General features: G+C 34.3%; 2 long non-coding RNA genes across 15 annotated transcripts; both read left to right on the plus strand.

Annotated features, from left to right (window-relative positions):
- Positions 1-1,648: 1,648 nt before the first annotated feature.
- LOC145052022 (uncharacterized) lies at positions 1,649-5,479 on the plus strand. Of its 14 annotated transcripts, none has more exons than XR_013683938.1 (6): positions 1,649-2,332; positions 2,532-2,684; positions 3,225-3,320; positions 3,407-3,440; positions 3,506-4,987; positions 5,110-5,479. It is a non-coding gene; the product is annotated as an uncharacterized LOC145052022 (long non-coding RNA). The 14 variants fall into 14 exon arrangements; XR_013683937.1 differs by having other exon boundaries at positions 3,225-3,295; positions 3,379-3,440; XR_013683936.1 differs by having other exon boundaries at positions 1,649-2,061; positions 2,211-2,332; positions 3,225-3,295; positions 3,379-4,987.
- Positions 5,480-17,496: 12,017 nt separating this feature from the next.
- LOC145049282 (uncharacterized) lies at positions 17,497-18,936 on the plus strand. The gene is made up of 3 exons (XR_013683252.1): positions 17,497-17,654; positions 17,857-17,925; positions 18,755-18,936. It is a non-coding gene; the product is annotated as an uncharacterized LOC145049282 (long non-coding RNA).
- The last annotated feature ends 2,828 nt before the right edge of the window (positions 18,937-21,764 follow it).

A 21,764-nucleotide genomic window follows, 5' to 3' on the forward strand; every position in this document is an offset into this window, starting at 1 on the left:
TGATATTTTGTACCCTGTTAAATCACATAAATAATAATTATTTGTTTGTTGCAACATATGTAATACTGAATGAGGTATAAAAAATATACGAAATACAACAAACATCCTCGTCCATCAGGATCATTTCAATTGAACAAACCGTATTATTTTTGACAAAGTTCCACATTTTCAGCACCCGTATCTTGATATGTGAATTATCATAAATCTGTTCAATATTTTTTAGGTAGACTTTATTCCCAATATTCATTTTCTGCAAGACAATTAAAAGCATATAGAAATGTAAGCAAAAAGAATTTTTGTAAAGTAATATATGCAAATATTGAAAGTGTATAAATACATACTAAAATGGTTGCTATTTAGTACAAATATAGCAAATAAGATATATGCAACAATACTAAATTAGTTCCTATTTAGTACAAATATAGAAAATAAGATATCTGCACCAAAAAAATAGTGTTTCAAAATTTCTTTAGACATAGCAGATTTTTCGAAAAGTTACAGAAATGGTCCCTGGATTAGCAAGAATCACAATTCCAAAACAATTAATCCCTTGTGCAATCTACATGTACAACAAGAATCACAATTCCAAAACAATTAATATAAAAAAAATGGTAAACGGGCGTTACTTGAAATTATAATTCATCGAGTTTGCATTCTTCTTCAAGGAAAGCAAAGAACAAATTAGGAAAACCAAAGAGGAATTCATATACATGTTGTTGTAAATCATATGAGTGAGAAGAATAAAAAGCCCTAAAAAAACAAACATAATAAAATCATTAAAACGAAATAAGATTTTAATAATCAAATTGTAAAATCACAACTTTAGTGGACATTGCTAAATTGGGTAGACTTTTTTACAAAGTATAATGTTGTAACAGGGAAAATTTAAATAGAATGCTAATATAAAAAATAAGTTAAAAGTAGATTGTTGTTTTTTTAATTTATCTTAGAGGTGTTTTGATAAATGGTGTTTAAAATAGATTAAAGAAAATGTCTACACACTTTGAGATATGAAAGAACTATAATAACAACTTTGATAGCTACAGTAAATAACTTTCTTTTTTTGCCTCATCTAACTTGTAGATTTTTTTATTATGAGATACACAAAATAACATTCTATGATAACCTTGCTAGCTACAGTAAATAACAATGAAAACAGACATTGTTATGAAAAAAAATTCTGATTTCTTATAGCAATGTCTGATGTTTGATAGCTACAGTAAATAACAATGAAAACACCAATGTTTCTATACATGGAACTTTTTGATAACTACAGTAAATAACTTTCTTTTTTTGCCTCATTTAACTTGTAGATTTTATTATTATACTATATATTAAAATTCTCCATCCTTAGCTACAGTAAATTTGCTAAAGATGGGACAAAAATGGTCTTTCCTTTATACATACATGTTCACTTGTGTCATTCTAATAAAAGATTTTAATTTTAGGGCAAAAATGATCCTTCTTTTATATATATATACATGTTCAATTGTGTCCTTCTAACAAAGGATTTTAATTTTAGTCCTAGCCAAATTGGTCCCAGATTTGTACACATGTGGGTCGGTGTATTAGACACGTGTATGTTAAAATCGTTCATATATAATAATTAGGTTCCCTTGCTACGTGTTGTATCCTGGTTGCTGTCAGATTTAGTTTTCATTCTACTATCACACGTGTACGTTATCCTCTCCACCGATTGCTATTTTTCCAAAAACCCACCGCCTCCCATTCTCTCATCCACTTTACCCGTCTGCTTGCTTTTCTTTCACACCGGCAAATCCTTCCCCAAGATAAGAACGGAGCTGATACCGTGGTTCCCATGCCTTCCCCGACAGGTTCTGCTTACCTTCCCCCCACCTGCTTTCTCATCCACCTATGCGCTTTGGGTCGAGAAACGAAGAGCCTCTGTACGACGGGACTAGAAATTCCCCACCGAAGCTTTCCGGTTTACCAGAGGCGACAAGTTGTTTGATCGTGAACAGGAATAGTACACGTTCACCTCCGTAAAGCTGAATAGTGACGGCCGTTCGGTGAAGATGCGGGCATCGACACACGCATCAGGTCTGTTTCTCATACCCATTTATGATGATTCGATTTGTTTTGTCGAAGTCAAAATCCATCGGACCTTCTACTCTTTCATCTTTTGAAGAACACCACTGCGAGGTTAGATATTCCTTGGGTTATTTACTTTAGTCCTAAATCGGTTGAAGGAATAGGGTAAAATTTCCAGTTTGGTGCTTAATGGTGACCATGAACACACCATTGTCGGCCCCCTTCGCTTCTCGGGTGCCCCGAATTCTCCATTGTTTCTTCTTCAGACTTCCTTCACCAGGTTCGTACTTCGTTTGAATCATTCCTTTTCCAGGTTTAATGTTTTTAATTTTCGTTTTTTTTTGGGTATTCCTGCCTTATCTTCAGGCAGGGTTTCGTTCGTCAAGTCTGAATTTCAGTTTCCGATTGCTTAATTTTTCAATTCGGTTTTTTCTTGGTTGCATTTTTTTTGTTTGATTTGGAGATTTTATTCCACACAGGTTACCAATTTACTGTCAAATTTGTCTCGAAACTGAGTATTATCTCGACTTCTACCATCCTCTTCCAATGGGTGTACATCTTTTATGTCCAACCACCGACATATGAAATTGAAGAATAGAGGAGATTGAGAGGGAGATATTTAAAGTAGACAGGTAAATCACTTATTAGCTAAATTTTCCTTTATAAATGGTCATACATAAAGCTATTTGTGTATTCAAAAGTTTTTAATTTATTGTTTATATAAATGTTTCAACTTCTTTGAGCTTTAAAAGACCTAAGGTTTCTATGTTTAGATTTAAGTTTAAAAGTTGAAAACACGTAAGGTTTCTATGATTGTAATATTTATAAAAGTTGAAAAGCATGACAGAAAATTTTCAAGGGCATAAACGGTGGGTTAATAGGCAGCAACATACAAAACGAGAGGTGTTTTTTTTTTGTTCCTTTTGCTAGAACATAATAACGTATGGGTTTATAGATTTGACTAAGGCACTGAACATGGTTAATTTCTTTTCATATAGTTGATCAATAAGTTTTTGACAAAAGATTGACTGCATCATTCAAGAGAGTCTTTCTGTTAATGATGATGACGTTAGTTTTGGATATTCTAAATTTAATTTCTCATATACTAAATTTATGATTTAAACTTTTTGATGATGTTGTTTATTTCAAAATGGTTATCTGCTCTTGCACAGTGACTTAATTTCTGGCAATTGTACTACTGAATCGACTCAATAGGGTGAAGTTATTAGTTGTTCTGCAAGTGGTATGAAGCTACTAACGGCCTAATAGTATGTTTCATGGAACTGTCATCTCTTAATATGACATTTTACATATATGATAATTTAGGTAATTAGGCATTTGTCGTGGCCTGCAGCTACTTTTTAAGTCAAGTGAAGAAAACGGGCCAGGTGAGTAGTTGTAACTTGTAACTTAAAATAATTTTTGTTAACTGATTCAATGTTTGGTGTCTCAGTGAGAGGTCTTGGTTTGATTCCCGGGGTGGTTGGACGTTTTGATTCTGTGAATGGTTGTAGAGTGCCTCATATTGGCTGGAATACTTTGCAAATTAAAAAAGATTCACTTATTTTATATGATATTGCAAACCGACATGTATATTTTGTTCATTGTTATCGTGTTGTACCGATATGTTTTTTTTAATGACCAAATACCAATTTTACCCTTGACCATGGTTTTATACAACACAACAATCCGAATAAAATAGAGTTTGGGATACATTTATAACTTTCAAGTACACATCTTCTGAAACAATGTATTGCTTCATTACTTTCGAAAGCAAAGGTTTCATACGGAGCTACTCCGGCCAGTGCCATAGTTTTTGTCCAAATTGCCCCTTCATATTCTTTTTCTTTTTGGATAAAAAAAATAATGATTTACTGCTTTTTGGTCAATTGATCTTTCATACAAAGTTTGTTGCTTCTGTAAAATGCAGAAGCTTTGTCTAAAAGGATTCTTGATTTCATGATATTTGGATGAAATTACTAGGGAAAATGTAGCAAGTCACCTCCAAGTATGCAACTCTTTTCTTGAAAATTGACCTAATTGGCCTCTTTTGATGTTATAGAAATTACAAATAAAAAAAAAAAAAAAAATCTTTTTATCATTATGTTTGTTTTATCTGTCTAAAAATTTTATTTACTAATTAAGCCACTACACTAACATTTTTTTTATTGATTTAGTCATTAAACTATTAGTTTTTGATGATTTATCCACCGAACTATTTTTCATTTTTCTTTTGCATTATGATGCACTTTTTTAAGTTTCAGATGTTATTGATTGTGTATATCTATAATGCCACAAGTTGTGCTTATATAAACATATATGTAGACATTTTTTACAGTTGCAGCTGGAATTTGAGAGTCAAAGGATGTGGAGGCTACAGTTCTTTAGGTTCTTCCAATTTCAGCAGTAATGGTTTTATTGCCATTATGTGTACTTTCCATTTTTTTCGTTTTAAGTGCACTAAATAGCAATGCGCTTTGAATTTACATCTTTTTTTTTGGTTTTTTTTTTGTAGTTCATTTTTTTACCAACAAACAAAGTACATTGCTATTTGTTTCATTTTTTCATATTTCCATGTATTTGATATTATACTCTATTCAATCTATACAGTTGCTTAGTATTTGAATGACATTATAGCATCCTACTTTCGTAACCTGCCAAACATCAACAACAAAAACCGACTCGTGCAACGCACGGGCCTCATTTCTAGTTACTATTAAACATTTTAACAATTTTTGTTTCTTAATTGGTGTATAATTTTAATAATAAATAAGACATTGCTAAATCGTGTTTTGCTAAATCGTGTTTTTAACTGAAGAGGTAGAAGAAGGAGACGAGGAAGAAGAATAAGGAAAAGATGAAGAAGAAGATTGCTCATATTCTGACAACATGACAGATACTGAAAAATCAGATCATGAAGAGCATAGAAACATTGGTACTCTTGATTTCTGGTTCTTTATTCTAACAATAATAGAACGATCTTAACATAAAATTAAATAAATACTACAAATTAATTTGAAAAGACTAACCTTATATGTGTTTATGGAAGCGTTGTAGGATTAAGAGGGCGGAGGATGATTATGCAGTAAACCTGGTACCGACAGGAATGATTGAAGAATTTATGTTAGCAAGTTAAATGATTGAATAAATTACATTAAAAACAGTGAAGAAGAACTAAAGAAGAAGACCGTTTGTAAAGAATTCTCTGAAGCAGAATACTGAACACAAAAGAAGTGTATAGATGGTATATACTTGTATATATTTCGGTATTTGATAATTTGGGGCAGATTTTTTGGGATTTAATCAATGGAAATTATTTAATTTCCAATCACAATAAACAAACTTCCATATTAAATCGGGTATTTCAAATTTGAAATTTGAATAACCGATATTTTCATATTATTTGCAAATCTTTTATTCATTTAAATTATTTGATTGCATTTTTTGAGTTTATTTTTTTCCGGATTTATTGTCCCTATTTGAAGTGAATGGCATTTACGTAATTAGACCTGAAGAAAAGAAGCAGGAAAACTCTATTTTGGGGGTTTGAGAGACTGACACGTGGCGTTATTCTATTTATTTATTAGAATAGGGGATATATATATATATATATATATATATATATATATATATATATATATATATATATATATATATATATATATATATACGGAAAGTTCAATAGAGAACCATAATTATTGGTTATTCAAGGAACCAAATCTTTTTTTTCAATTTCTAAAGTTCATTCTTTATCGAAAAAAATCTAAAAATATCTAAATTCATATATTTACATTGTGAATGTGAAAAATATTTTTCGGATTCACGTTGTGAATTTTTAAAAATTTACATTGTGAATTTGATGTAAAAAAATCAAATTTTATATCATTGAAAAAAGGATAAAAAGTTATGAATTTCTGTATTTTTAGTTTTTTTTTTTTTTTGATAAAAACTAAGTTCTAAAAGTTGAAAAAAAGATTGGTTCCTTTGTTCTTTGGTTAATTATGGTTATCTATTAAAACTCACCCGATATATATATATATATATATATATATATATATATATATATATATATATATATATATATATATATATATATATATATATATATCATTCGCATCCCTATACTAATAAAAGAGTAGTTTTTTTGTCATGTGTCATCATATTAGACATTTTAATTAATGTGTTGCCACTTGTCAATCTATTAGTTTTCCATTTTAAATTTATTACACCTCCTCATTAATGTGATTCTATTTTAAATTTTAAATTTTAAATTTTAAATTATTGTTTTTATTAATTCACAAATAAAAAATATCTAATATATTAAAAATTAATTTTATATATTTATTTGAATCAATGATTATAATTTCACATAACTAATAAAAGTATCTCTTAAATTAATAATTTATTTAAAATAACTTATTAATAATTTTGAGTTTTTACTATAAAAGTTTGATTAATTTTATAACCGTGGTTCCCACGAGTTATAAACTAGTAATATAATAAAACAATTAACATGTAATCATACATACTACATATACCACATATACACTATGAGACACCAAGAATCAAGTTTGTACTTGTACTTTCACGGATCAAGATCACGAGAAGCCACCGAGAATCGTCCGATTGAACGTTTACTCTAGAATGTTCCAATTTTTCAAGAAACCATTCATTTAATCTGGGATAGATTTCTTGTTTGTTTTATGGGGAAACCAATCCGGTACCGACCGGCGACCCGACATATATTCTCCAATAGAGGATTTGGAATTTAGTTTTGACCTACGAAACCCCACTTTCAACGGCTATAAAAACGATTCAGATTTGGCTACCCTCAATATTAGTTAATCGGGTGATACTCTAATCGAATAAAACAAGTTTCATGGGAGTTTATTTTTCTTTTCTTTGTAATTTGTTTTGTCATTTTCTTGAGAAAAAGTGCAAAATGATGATGGTATTGTGTATTTGAAATAATTTTTAAATGGGTATGATGGGGTATTTTTTTAATTTGAAAATATAGTTATTTATTTATTTATTTTTGTAGGAGTAAATATAAGGCAAAATGACTTAAGAGACCATCGAAGTTTCAAATTCATTCGGAAAAAACCATTCAAGTATCACATGTTCAAAAAACACCATCAAACTAAGACATATATTCAAAAAACACCAACAAAGTACATGTTCTGTTCAAAAAACACCATCTTTATAGTTTGAGGTAATTTACATATTTAGTCCCTAACTTTTTTTTTCTTAACTCGGATGGTCCCTTTAGTTTAAATTTGTTTCGACTTCGGACCCTGATCAAGTTAAAAGACTAATATATATTTATTACTTTCATTTAACATTATTTTTATTATTTATTAATTATTTATACAATTTATGTTATTATTTATTATAAATATATCAACTGTATAAATAATTAACAAATAATAACAATAAATGTTAAATAAAACTAATAAGGGTATATAAGTCTTTTAACTCGATCATGGTTCGAAGAAAAAATAAATATAAACGCTAGGGACTGTCCGAGTTAAAAAAAAAAAGTTAGGAACTAAACATGTAAGTTACTCCAAACCATAAAGATGGTGTTTTTTGAACAATATGTACTTCGTTGGTGTTTTTTAAACATATGTCTTAGTTTGAAGGTGTTTTTTGAACAAATTTGAAACTTCAATGGTCTTTTAAGTCATTATCCCTAAATATAAACAAGAGACGCGGAGAAATAATGAAATATTTTATAGGGATTATAGGTTTCTATAACTTATAATGGGTGTTGTTTTATTCAATTACTTTTATTTTGGTCATTTGATACCATAATTATTTATGTGGAAATTTGTGTTGTATTACTTTTCTTATGGCTAGTTTAAAATCAGTTAATTATATAATCTGTTTTTATATTTAAGAAAATTTATTCTAGGTAATTTATAATTTAATCTATTTCATTATCGGTATCATATAATTCAATTAGTTTTATTTTGTTCTTATTGCTTCTTTCAAGACTAAACAAGAAACTATGAAAAATATATTTTTTATTCAGGGGTCGAAGAAACTATGAGAATATCTTTTTATAAAAGATTATATATAAAAAGATTTAGAAATATTCTATAGAGATTATGAGTATTGTAGATTTTAAGGGCAGAACACAAGCATAATAACTAGGGGTTCAAAATTAAAATTTTAAAACAAAACCATATAGAAAAAAAAATGTTTCACAATTATAACATATCAAAATTCAAAACAAAGATTATTATATCCCTCTTCAAAATTGCATTTTTAAGTATTGCACAATTGTTTTTAGATTAATCTTTTCAACAACTTCTCTTTCAAATGATATACTAGCTATTTTGTATTTTCATTCAAAATAATATCCGATGGTTTTTCGGGATCTTAAGTAGAATTGACATGTTTTTTTAATTAAAACATTAATAGTTGATTGTTTTTCACATTGATATATACTACATAAAACAATTAACTATCAATTGCTAAATAACAAAATATAACTAAAAATAAAAATAACAACCAACAAATATATTATATCAAACATCTATATTTTCTAATAAAATATAAGTTATTGGATGTTTTTTATGATGATTCCAAAGTATACATAAATAATACCTTGTGATTTTAATCAATTTTATTATACACTACTATCTACTACTATGTATATTCTTTCTTAGTTTTTATAAAGGTTTTATATAATAGAAAATCAATCGATAATATCAATGAATTTAAAATTAATGATAAAGACTTTTCAGATAAAATACTTTTAGAGCTTTGCTAATGCCTATATGCCTATATGCCATCTACCATCATTTTAGTACAATACTTAATACCCATAGACATAAAGCAAGAGAAAGGAAACACTCAACAGACTCAGAGAGAGAAAGAAAAAAAAATACCGGTATAGTCCTCTTGTGGAGTCTGGAGAGGAGATCGGAAAGGGAGATTGGTCATCGGCCGCAACAGGAAAAGAGAACGAAAGAGAAAAGAGAACAAGGCGGAGAAGCGAAAAGCAAACGAAGGAGAAGCGGTGGTCCATCTAGTGGCGACAAAGACATGTGGGAGAGATGCAGTTGGTGGCGGTCGACGGCGTTATTCCGGTGAGATTTGGATGTTTCAGCTTCCGAAATTTCTAGATCTTGTTTTCTTAAACTCAAATCTTTGAGTTAATAATTTTGTAGCTTTGATTTTGTTTTATAGAGTTTCTAAGATAGTTTCTTAGTTCTATTAATTTCCTAATCGTAATACCGATTCTTTTGATTCTATCAGTTTATTTTATCAATGATTTTATTTTAAATTTCATCATTGATTTTCGGATGATTTTGTTTGTTCGTAACTAAATTTGTAACTCTAAACATGGATCCAAATTAACAATTATAATGACCATTGGATTTAATTTAAAAATAAAAACTATATATGTAAGCTATTAGGCTTAAAATCGGGGAGGCCATGGCCCCCTCCGATCCCTATGGGGTTGAAGAAGTTTCCGGTTTTTGAAAAAATATACTAGCACTCTTCAAAAGTTTCTTTTTGTATTTTTTTTTAATATTAACCAGATTAGATATTAACAATAAGGCATACAAATATAGATTTTACTTAATTTTATCATGGCTTTTAAGAAATTTCTTTTTTGAGGAAAAAAGAAATCGTTAAAACTTTTTTTTTGTTCTATACATTTTCAAGATTAAATACGATAGACGATGAACAAGAGTGTATAAGCTTAGTGATGACTGGTTTAAATTTAATGGATAAGACAATGTCGTTTCGTGGAGCAAGAATTGCTTTTAGTATATGGTATTAATTTTTATGATTTCAGTTCTTGCAATTTTCATTAATAAAGTAAACCATGCATTGATTAATTTAATAAGAGCATCTATAATGGGGAGTTTAATAGGAGAGTTGAATGAGGTGGCAAGTCTATGTGTCATTCAACGGATAAAACTCTACCATTATAAGATGTCACATTACATTCAATGGATTTGAAGTTCAATGACCATTGAACTCTTCAGTTGGAAAAAAAAAGTTTTTAATTCTTAAATATTTACTATAAATTGCATTTTGTAACATTCTATTTAACTTTGAAGAGTGAAATACATTTATGAAAAAAAAATGATAGAGGCGTATGAATTGTAGAAAGATGATGTGGCAATCCATTGAACTCTATGGAGTTCAATGCATTATAGATGCCCTAAGAGGTGTCTGTATTGCATTACACGATATTACATGATTGAAAAACAGCAATACACGCACCACCACCACCATCACTACCACTCTACCACTCTTCAAACAAACTAATCTAAGACCATCACTACCGGTCTACCACTCTTCAATATAAGACAAAGATTGTTGTAACATAAAGGTAATTTTACATTGTTTCATTTAAATTGTTTTAAGACTTTAACCCTAAGATAGCGATGACATTAAGAGTAGGTAAGATGAATACTTTCTTCTTCTCCAACGGTAACCTTGTTCGCTTTTCAGTGCACAACACTATAAAAATGGTGGAAAGCATATATAAATCTTGTGTTATAATAGTAAGTACTATTTTGTTTATAGTTAGTATTCTAATCTATGTAGGATATTTAGGATTATAAAAATATGGAAAACAGAGCCAGTTGTCACGGGTTAAGTATCTCGTGACCGTGTTGACTGAGAAGAAGAAGATCATGTACAGATTAGCTTGGCATTAGGTGGGGGTGGGGGGGAGCTAGACTAAGGACGTTGTTAATCTAGTTATTATCTTCTGGCCGAGTCGTTGAAGAGCTTGAAAATAAAAGGATTGTAGCGGGTTAGACACAACTAGTCGGGGGCTAGTGTCACTTCTCTGATTAGTCCATGACAAGGCGAAACCAATTGGCATACGTAATATGGTAGGGTTGGTTTTGGGGTTTTATGGGGGACCTCGGTTCGCCACATAAGAAATACGTAGTCTCGAACTTGAGTATGTGACACGTTGTATCAAAGCTAGAGTTCTTGCAAGCAAAAATTATGGCTACAAAAGGAAGTAAGATTCTCAACATTCCCCCGATCGTTGAAGGTGGGGGTCAACGATACAAGAAGAGCGCAAGGGACCAGTCGGTAGATACCTTAAACAGCTTTAAGAATAAGCTGACAAGGGTGGAGATTAACGTCGGTGAGATCTTTGAGTGGAAGGATACTATCGATCTGTTTGTTGCAAAGATAAGTGATACGAGCGACAAATTCGAGGAGACCATCAATGTCATCGAGGAAGAAGTCCTTGGACTTATCAACACCTTGTAGAACGAGTTACGTGAGAAATTAGTTGCGCTGGAAGCTGAAATAAATTTGTGCAAGACAACGATTGTGAAACATCCCAAAAATCATGACCAAAAATTTCGTTTTTAAATTATAAATAAACCATAGTTATCAAAATCATCTCATCAAAATATAAGTCATAGTATCTTAAAACATCATATCAAAAAACAAATGCTAATATATCAGAGTAAAACATCCTAAGCTAAACATAATGGTGTGTGCATTGCAGTCATCCCGAGCTCTTCCCTTTTCTACCAGAAGTACCCGAAACCAAAACTGAAAACTGTAAGCACGAAGCTTAGTGAGTCTCCCTAACCTACCACATACCATACACATAAGCACATAATCACATATAAACATATCGTGGGACCTGCCCCTTCATCGAGCCCCGCCCGGCATCAGACAATGTCCGACATCGGGCCCCGCCCGGCATCGGACATAGTCCGGCATCGAGCAAAGCTCGATATATATAATTGTTGGAATAGTGTCTAAGGCTGCAACTATATTAGGCAAGTATTTGATCCGGTTGTGCATGGTCCTTTTGGGTTGCCTTCACTATAGCAACTTGATAGGATGATTTATTAAGAGAGAGTAAATATTATTAATATATTATGTGAATAATATAATGAATAATATATTTGTTATTTGATTAATATAAGTCATAGAATTAATTAGAATTAATTTGGTGACTTAAAGAGATTAATTAAATAAAGGGGTATAAACTGTCAATTGTTTGATAGTTAAGCTTTAGACTGTAAATCCATTTGGATATGGTATGGACGAATTCTAAGAGGTTTAGGATAGCTAAAATCGTCCATATGCTTATCTATGGAATGGATTTGGATAGCCTTAAGAGAAGATTATCCAATTAGGGTTTAGGTTGTAACCCTTAAGGAGTCTACAAGTATAAATAGACCCTATGGCTGATGGAATTCGATTTTTTTTGACAAAAAGCAAGGAACCTCTGGTCGAAATTCCTCCCCTCTCCTCTCTCCTAAATCATTCTTCTTGCTTTGGTGTTTGTAAGCCATTAGAGGAGTGACATTTGTGACTCTAGAAGCTCCAAGACCTCAAGATCAACAAGGAACTCAAAGGTATGATTCTAGATCTGTTTCAATGTTGTTATTTAACCTAATTAGTCATTAGAAGTCTTGGATTCAAAAGCATGTTTAGTAGAAAGCCTAGATCCAAGCATTAGGGTTTTGCATGCGCACATAGGAAAGTTCTTATGGCTAAAACCCATCAGTGGTATCAGAGCCTAGCTTGGTTTTCTTTAAATTGTTGCTTGATTAACTGAAACAAACCTGCAAAATTCGATTTTTTGTTTTCTGAGTCACTGACTCGACGAGTCCCAAGGTGGACTCGGCGAGTAGGCCTGACTCGGCGAGTCCCCTTGTGCACTCGGCGAGTCCAGGCGTCAGGAATGACCAGATTCGGGATTTCTTTGTGTTTATCTTATGGAAACTTACCTTAATCATAATAGATCAACCTAAATCCGATTTTATGATATATATGACTATTATCTTGATCTAGAAAAAGATATTTATCAACTAATTAAATATTTAATTTCCTTATATGATAATTAATTAATTATTTAACTATTTTGGTAATTATCTTTCAAAGAAATCTTGAATAAATCAAATATAGATAATTAGGATATTAATTGTTAATTGGAATTATTTGTTATTTGATCCTCCATGTTTTAAATGTTTAAAACCTACCCTCATGTTTTGAAATTTACTTTTGTGATTAAAAGCTTTAATTTAGACAACTTAAATTTCAAACCCTAGATTTTAAAAGTTTTAAAATACAACCTTATACTAATATGATATTACTAGAATAATATATATATGTATAACTAAATGCTAGTCTTACCGTTAGTAGGCCTCATTCACGAAGCCGATCTATAAGGTGGGTATAAGGTTGCGGCCTATAAAATGGCGCTTAATGGGTGTACACTCACACCCACCGCTTGCTTGATTGGTGGAGGGTCGTTAGCCGAACGGGTAGGATAGGGCAACCTCATTCTCTCATTAAAAGTATAATAAGAAATACAAAGTAACTACACATATTTTTCCAAAATTTCCCAATCATAGTTACTTTAGGAAAAGTGAATTGATGCAATCCCATGAAATTACACTTTGCACCTTGCTAAGATGTTAGTGGAGCGTGTGTGGTTTACCGGCACACTAATTGGTTCTAAGCGAAGGTGGCAAAGGGTGATTCATTGTTTATCATAGTTCGATGGAGCGTGTGTGGTTTACCGGCACATCGAATATGTGATTGTTACAATGAAGGCACCATGTGAATTTGCATGGTAATTCACACCCGCTTTGTGATCCTCGACATCCCAGTCACAAACGAGAGGGGCATATCGAGATTTAAACATACCATTGAATAGCTTCAATGAATCTCATCCGAACCTAGGAATTCTCAAAAACACTTAGGACTAATAGTTTAGGTTTTTTGTGATGGAGAATTAGTGAATCGTCATTCACTTACCTTCAATTTATTTGCATGTTAGATTACGGCATCCCTTTTCTAATATGTAAATGTTATTGTTGGATCCTAGCCCTAATTTTCTTATTGGGTGATTATTAGGGATTCTTATTCTAATCTATCTTTGTCCTTTTCTAATTGTAGATGTCGAACGCAAACAACGTTGCTGCTAGTTCTTTCACGTTGATGAGCCTTTGCCAAAAGGTCACCTTCGATGGAACGAACTTTAGCGAATGGATAAGATACATTCGCACCATTGCTCGCTATGAGGATAAGGAGTATGTCCTCGATGAGAAGCTCGAGAAAATCAACCCCGAAGTTGCTACTCCCGCCGAAATCACCGCCTTTGAAACTCATGAGCGAGATGCAACGAAGGTACATTGCATCATGATCGCCACCATGAACTCCGAATTCCAAAAGTCCTACGAGGACATGTACCCGTACGAGATGCATCAAGACTTATTGGAGAGGTACCACCAAAACGCAAGACAAGAGAGGTACGAGATTATCACTAACATGATTTCCGCGAAGATGGGTCATGGAGAATCTCTTACCGTGCACTTGCAAAAGATGCAAAGGTATGTCGACCGCCTTCACAAGTTAAATGTTGACTTCGGTGAGGATTTGGCGATCGACATGGTGCTTCACTCTTTGCCTCCGATGTACAACCAATTTAGGATGACCTACCACATGAACAAAGAAGAGGTCACCCTAATCAAGCTCCAAGGTCTCTTGAGGGTTGCTGAGAGCAACTTCAAGGACAAGTCTGTTGCACCCACTCCCAATCCGCCCGCTGCTCCTGTCTTGGCTATTGGACAAGGGAAGGGAAAGAAGAGGAAAGCTTCATCGAAGAACTATCGCAAGGTGAAAGCCCGAGATGGTGCCTCTTCTAGTGGGACCAAAGTTGATCCCGCTAAGCCCTGCTCTAACCCGAAGGAGGCAGAGTGCCACCACTGCCACAAGATAGGACATTGGAAGAGAAGCTGCCCGGATTACCTGCAAGCAATCAAAGAAGGAAAGATCAAGCCATCTTTCGCAGGTATATATACAATCAAATCTAACGATTCTAATCATTCTATTTCTTGGGTTCTTGATACCGGTTGTGGTTATCACATTTGTTCTAATGTGCAGGGACTAAGAAGAAGTAGGGATGTGGAGCAAGGGAGGATCAATCTAATCATGGGGAACAGAAGATCGTCGCCTGTGACCAAGATTGGAGTGTATTCCTTAGTGCTTAGGAATAGTTTCGTTTTAGATTTGAACAATTGTTGCTATTCGCCAGAAATGGCAAGAAACATCATTTCATTTCATGGTTTATATAGACAAGGATTTAGATTTTCTTTTAATAATGAGAATGGTTCTATTTTGGCTTATCTAAATGGTGTCTTTTACTTTGAAGCTATACCATGTAATGGAATATATGAAACCGTTATGATTGTTGATAACTTAGGAAATGATGTTTTGAATATTGGTTCTTCCACTAGTATGGATAAAGCATCCTTGTGGCATCGTCGTCTTGGACATGTCAACAAAAAAACGTATAGCCCAACTCCAAAAGGATGGAGTGTTGGAGTCATTCGACCTTAGGGAAGATGACACATGTGAGTCTTGTTTGCTTGGAAAGTTGACTAAGTCGCCCTTCCCGAGTGCATGTGAAAGGGGTGAGGGTCTATTGGACCTAATACATACCGATGTGTGTGGACCGTTTAGATCAACCACGAAGGATGGGAACCGCTTCTATGTGACTTTTACCGATGACTATAGTAGATATGGGTATATCTACTTAATCAAGCAAAAGTCAGACACCTTTGAAAAGTTCAAAGAGTTCAAGAATGAAGTGGAGAATCAATTGGGCAGGAAAATCAAGATGCTTCGATTCGATCGAGGAGGAGAGTACCTAAGTCTTGAATTCCACGATTATCTCAAGGAGTGTGGAATAGTTTCACAATTGACGCCTCCTAGGACACCGCAGTTGAATGGTGTGGCAGAAAGGCGTAATCGAACCTTATTGGATATGGTTCGCTCTATGATGAGTCATGCTTCGCTACCAATCTCTTTTTGGGGGTATGCCTTAGAGACTGCCGCCTATATCCTTAACCGAGTCCCTACTAAGAAGGTTGCCAAAACACCTCACGAGATGTGGACAGGGAAAGCTCCCTCGTTGGCACATATCAAGGTTTGGGGTTGCGAGGCTTTCGTAAGACGAGATACTCACGACAAGCTTGAACCTCGAAGTGAGCGATGTATTTTCATCGGCTACCCGCAGACATCCTTTGGATATCTCTTCTATAGACCGAAGGACAATGTGGTCTTCGTTGCGAGGAGAGGAGTTTTCCGAGAGCGAGAACTCATAAGCCAAGGAGACAGTGGGAGGCAAATCGAACTTGAAGAGATTCAAGAATCGATAGATGAAGGAACCTCTACCGCTGGTGTTCAACCCGAGGAGGAAACTCCGGTTGAACCAATTGACGAATCCTTACCTCTTAGACGTTCCGATAGAGTTAGAGTTCATCCCCAGTTTTATGGCTTTCATATTACTACCGAAGGGGACACGTATATTAGTGATGGTACACTAGTAAACCTTGATGAACCTAATAACTATAAGGAAGCCATGGCAGGCCCGGAGTCTGTAAAGTGGAAAGAGGCAATGGATAGCGAGATCCAATCCATGTATGATAACCAAGTTTGGAATTTGGTTGATCACGTGCCCGGACGCAAGACCGTTGGGTGCAAATGGATCTTCAAGAAGAAGACCGACGTGGATGGGAACGTACACACATATAAAGCGCAATTGGTCGCGAAGGGCTTTACTCAAACTCCCGGAGTTGACTATGATGAGACCTTCTCACCAGTTGCGAAGATTAAATCTATAAGAGTGATGCTAGCAATTGCCGCGTTTCATGATTATGTGTAACGCCCGCAAATCTGGGCTAGTCAAATTAGAGGCAATAGGGGTCGAAAACGACTTTTCGACAAAAGATTATTTAGAATAAATAATCTTAATCAAGTTGTAGAGTATGTTACAAGGTTTTCGTACATATAAAGAACGCCGAAAACCGAGTTATAACGAAGAAGTTATGACCCGTTGAAGTTTCGCGACGGGACCGGCACGATACCGAGAAGCGTAAATAGTGAATTTACGATAGAGCGAGATTTAGCCTTAGCGATCTAAATGAAAGTCGTAGAATATGTTAAACTAAGAACATCGATAAAAAGAACGCCCAAATCTGACTTCGTATGAGGAAGTTATGATTTTTCTAAGATTTAGCATAGCAGTGCACAACCCGAAATCTGAATTTTAGATCGGTCGATTTTTAGCCGACGAGGTCTAAATGAGAGTTGAAGATCTCATTAATAGGAACTCAACGGTAAAAAGACAGACAAAAATGGAGCTCGTATGCGAAAGTTATGGACGAAGCTTAGTCCCTACTTTTCAAGCGCGGCGAATTTGATACAGTTTTGTAAATCCGAGATAGAATGAGAATTAGCCAACGAGGTCTAAATGAAAGTTGAAGATCTCATTAATAGGAACTCAACAGTAAAAAGACAGACAAAAACGGAGCTCGTATGCAAAAGTTACGGACGAAGCTTGGAGACTACTTTACTATACACTCCTATAAATACAAGGGTGAACTCCTCATATTTTCTTCACACCATAAGCCTTTCTTTCTCTCTCTAACTTCTCTCTAACCTCCCTAAACCCCTCCCAAGTCTAGGGAACCTCCCTATCACGAGAAGAAAGCCCCGGAGCGCCCGACGGCTCCGAGAAGAAAAGCTTTCGGCTCGGAAACGCTGCTCCAGCGAAGCCCGGTTTTTAATAAAAACCCGCTGTAAGTGAGCTACGCCTATAGTATATTTAATATAGATTTTATTTAATTATAGTAACATTGTTAGGACCTTAAAATAATTATTTAGGCTATTATTATGAGTTATATTGAGTGTTATTTAACGCTTATATAATAGTAATAATAGCTAGACTATTAAATTAGTCTCGTCAAGCGTTAGACTAAACTCTAGTGGTAATGATACTAGGTTTCGTCAAGGGATAATTGTTTTAAGAGTAACGAAGTGCTGTCCGAGTGCCGACTCACCACCTTTCAGGTGAGTGCATGGTCCCTTTCAGCTTACACATAGATATGAAGTATTTATATATATATTACGTGTTGTGAGTGCATAGTCCCTTTCATCTTACACATAGATATGAAGTATTTTATATAAACTACGTGCTATGTGTGCACATTATCTGAATACTTGCTGTCTATGTTGGTTGAACGTTTTATACATGTTTTAAAGGACTTAAACTGTATACGTATTTTATATATACGAAAATGTTGGGTATGAGATGGGTAGATGAATGATGAGAGATAGAAGATGACGTGAGTATACATTGGCAGCTATAGACTTAGTGCCTATGGGACAAACACTGGTAGCTATGGACTTAGTACCTTTTAGACGTTGGTAGCTATGGATTTAGTACCTGTTGGGAATTGGTAGCTATGGACTTAGTACCTATTAGTTAGACGCTGGTAGCTAAGGATTTAGTACCTGTAGGAATTGGTAGCTATGGACTTAGTACCTGTTGAACATTGGTAGCTATGGACTTAGTACCTATTAGATAAAGACTGGTAGCTATGGATTTAGTACCCGATGAATAGACTATAGCAGCTATGGAATTAGTGCTTTATGAACGAACATTGGCAGCTATGGATTTAGTGCCGGTCCCATAACCCTGGAAGTAAGGGACTTCGGAATAAACGAATGCAGGATATATGACTCTTAGGTTAAATCCTTAAAGAGTAAAGAAGATAATAGGGATGGGTAATTGGGTTGATTGTTTGATTGAACATAATAATTATATTATTGTGGGTTGAAAACCCTATGTACTCACCAGGTTTCCCAACCTGACCCACTCAGTTTATGTATATCACAGGTGACGAAGTGAAGTGACATTACACTGAGAGATTTAAAAGAGATGTAGATCACTAGTGTAAATCATTGTAAGTTCTGTTTATGCTTATGTTTCGGTATTAACGATGACATCCCAAACATTTTTAAATGAAATAAATACGTTTCTTCGAAAATGTTTTAATAACGTATTTACCATGTTTTTCTGGGAACAAATTCCGCAACCTTTTTATAAAATGAAGTACTCTGATTTTTATAAAGCATAAACAAAATCGGTCTTTTTGGCCATGATTTTGAGGATGTCACATTATGAGATTTGGCAAATGGATGTCAAGACCGCTTTCCTTAATGGAAAGTTGGCTGAGGATGTATACATGGCTCAGCCAGAAGGGTTTGTGGATCCGAAGCATCCGGATAGAGTGTGTAAGCTTGAGAAGTCCATTTATGGACTCAAGCAAGCGTCTCGCAGATGGAATCTTTGCTTCGATGAGAAAGTCAAAGAGTTTGGGTTTGTACGAAGCGAAGACGAATCTTGTGTATATGTCAAAGCCAGTGGGAGTATAGTAAGCTTCCTCGTTCTATATGTCGATGACATTTTACTCATAGGAAACGACATCCCGACTCTGCAGGAAGTTAAGTCCTGGCTCGGGAAGTGCTTCGCTATGAAGGACCTCGAAGAGGCTTCTTACATTTTGGGAATAAGGATAGTAAGAGAAAGAAGTAAGAGACTAATTGGACTTAGTCAAAATACTTACTTAGAGAAAGTACTAAAACGCTTTAGTATGAAAAACTCAAAGAAGGGAGAACTACCGATACAAAGTAATGCCAAATTGAGTAAGACTCAAAGTCCGAGTACCGAAGCTGAGATAGCAGAAATGAGCCGAGTACCATACGCTTCCGCAGTTGGCTCAATCATGTACGCTATGACTTGTACTCGCCCTGATGTAGCCTTCGCTTTGAGCATGGTTAGCAGATATCAAGGGAATCCTGGCAAAGCACATTGGATTGCGGTGAAAAACATCCTTAAGTACCTTCGGAGGACGAAGGAATGGTTCTTAGTCCTCGGAGGGAGTGATGACTTGAAGGTGCGAGGGTATAGTGACGCCAGTTTTCAGACTGACAGGGACAACTACCGTTCGCAGTCGGGCTGGGTCTTTACCCTAAATGGAGGAGCAGTGACATGGAAGAGTTCCAAGCAGGAAACCGTAGCTAATTCAACGTGCGAATCAGAGTACATTGCAGCGAGCGAAGCGTCGAAGGAGGCAATATGGCTAAAGAACTTCATCGGTGATCTTGGAGTTGTACCCGCCATAAAGGAGCCAATGGAGATTTTCTGTGATAACGAAGGCGTGGTTGCCTTAACCAAGGAACCGAGGGATCATGGTAGATCAAGACATATCGACAGAAAGTATCACTTCATCAGACATCATGTAGAAGAAGGACAACTCGTAGTGAAGAGGATATCATCAGAAGATAACCCAGCAGATCCGCTTACGAAGGGACTGAGTAGGGTTAAGCACTTGCAGCATGCTAGGAGTATTGGGCTGAAGGATGATATTAGCGTAGATTAGATAGAATTTGAAACGTGTAATAGATAAATGTAATTGACATTTGATGATTAAATAAAGGAGTTTTATTTATGAGTAATGTTACTATCTTATGTTAATTGTTTAGCTATTGTTTCACTTTGCATGTTTTGACTTCCAGAATAATTGAGGTTATTAGGAATAATCGAATTATTCAAATGGTCCACAATCGTTCATATGTTGGAAGTAGATATGAAAGAAGATTGTCATGAATTGGTGTGTAGAATGTCTAAATGGTGTTAGACATAGCAAAGGATTGCTGCAACGTTCATGAGTGCTTATGAACTAGTTTTGAGCATTGGAATAAACCCGCGCTTGCTGGAATGACCTTATGGAATACGATAATAAAAGGTGATCGCAAGACGATAATATCATATAGTCTTAAAACCTAGATATATGGTTTATTATTTGTTAATTGATTGTACATTGATAATACGAAAACGCATCAGTAACTTGATGTTATAAAACGTATTATTGTGTATAGTTGGTAAATGAATAAGTAAATGCATATAAGTCGAAGTTTATCTGTAACTTTTATCTAAGAAGGTAAAAGCGATATCTCGGCCACTCGATGATTTGATTTGACTTATGTGCCGGGCCCGGTCAGAACTGAATTGATGTGTTCGATTAAGTTCTATGTCAAATAAATCAGAGATCGAGAAACCTAAATGCGTGACTAACCATTCCATAGGATTGTCAGCATGATATCTAACAGAGGATTGTACGTTCCCTTATCTAAAGGACAAGATTGATTAGATCAGAGTTGACAGCGTCTTTGAGAGCTATGATTGCAAACCAAATTGTACTTGTAAATATAGTTACTAGACTTATCCAAGTGGGAGACTGTTGGAATAGTGTCTAAGGCTTCAACTATATTAGGCAAGTATTTGATCCGGTTGTGCATGGTCCTTTTGGGTTGCCTTCACCATAGCAACTTGATAGGATGATTTATTAAGAGAGAGTAAATATTATTAATATATTATGTGAATAATATAATGAATAATATATTTGTTATTTGATTAATATAAGTCATAGAATTAATTAGAATTAATTTGGTGACTTAAAGAGATTAATTAAATAAAGGGGTATAAACTGTCAATTGTTTGATAGTTAAGCTTTAGACTGTAAATCCATTTGGATATGGTATGGACGAATTCTAAGAGGTTTAGGATAGCTAAAATCGTCCATATGCTTATCTATGGAATGGATTTGGATAACCTTAAGAGAAGATTATCCAATTAGGGTTTAGGTTGTAACCCTTAAGGAGTCTACAAGTATAAATAGACCCTATGGCTGATGGAATTCGATTTTTTTTTTGACAAAAAGCAAGGAACCTCTGGTCGAAATTCCTCCCCTCTCCTCTCTCCTAAATCATTCTTCTTGCTTTGGTGTTTGTAAGCCATTAGAGGAGTGACATTTGTGACTCTAGAAGCTCCAAGACCTCAAGAT

Source organism: Lactuca serriola, chromosome 5 (assembly GCF_051521515.1).
Source record: "Lactuca serriola cultivar US96UC23 chromosome 5, Lser_US96UC23_V15, whole genome shotgun sequence".
Classification (NCBI taxonomy): Eukaryota; Viridiplantae; Streptophyta; class Magnoliopsida; order Asterales; family Asteraceae; genus Lactuca; species Lactuca serriola.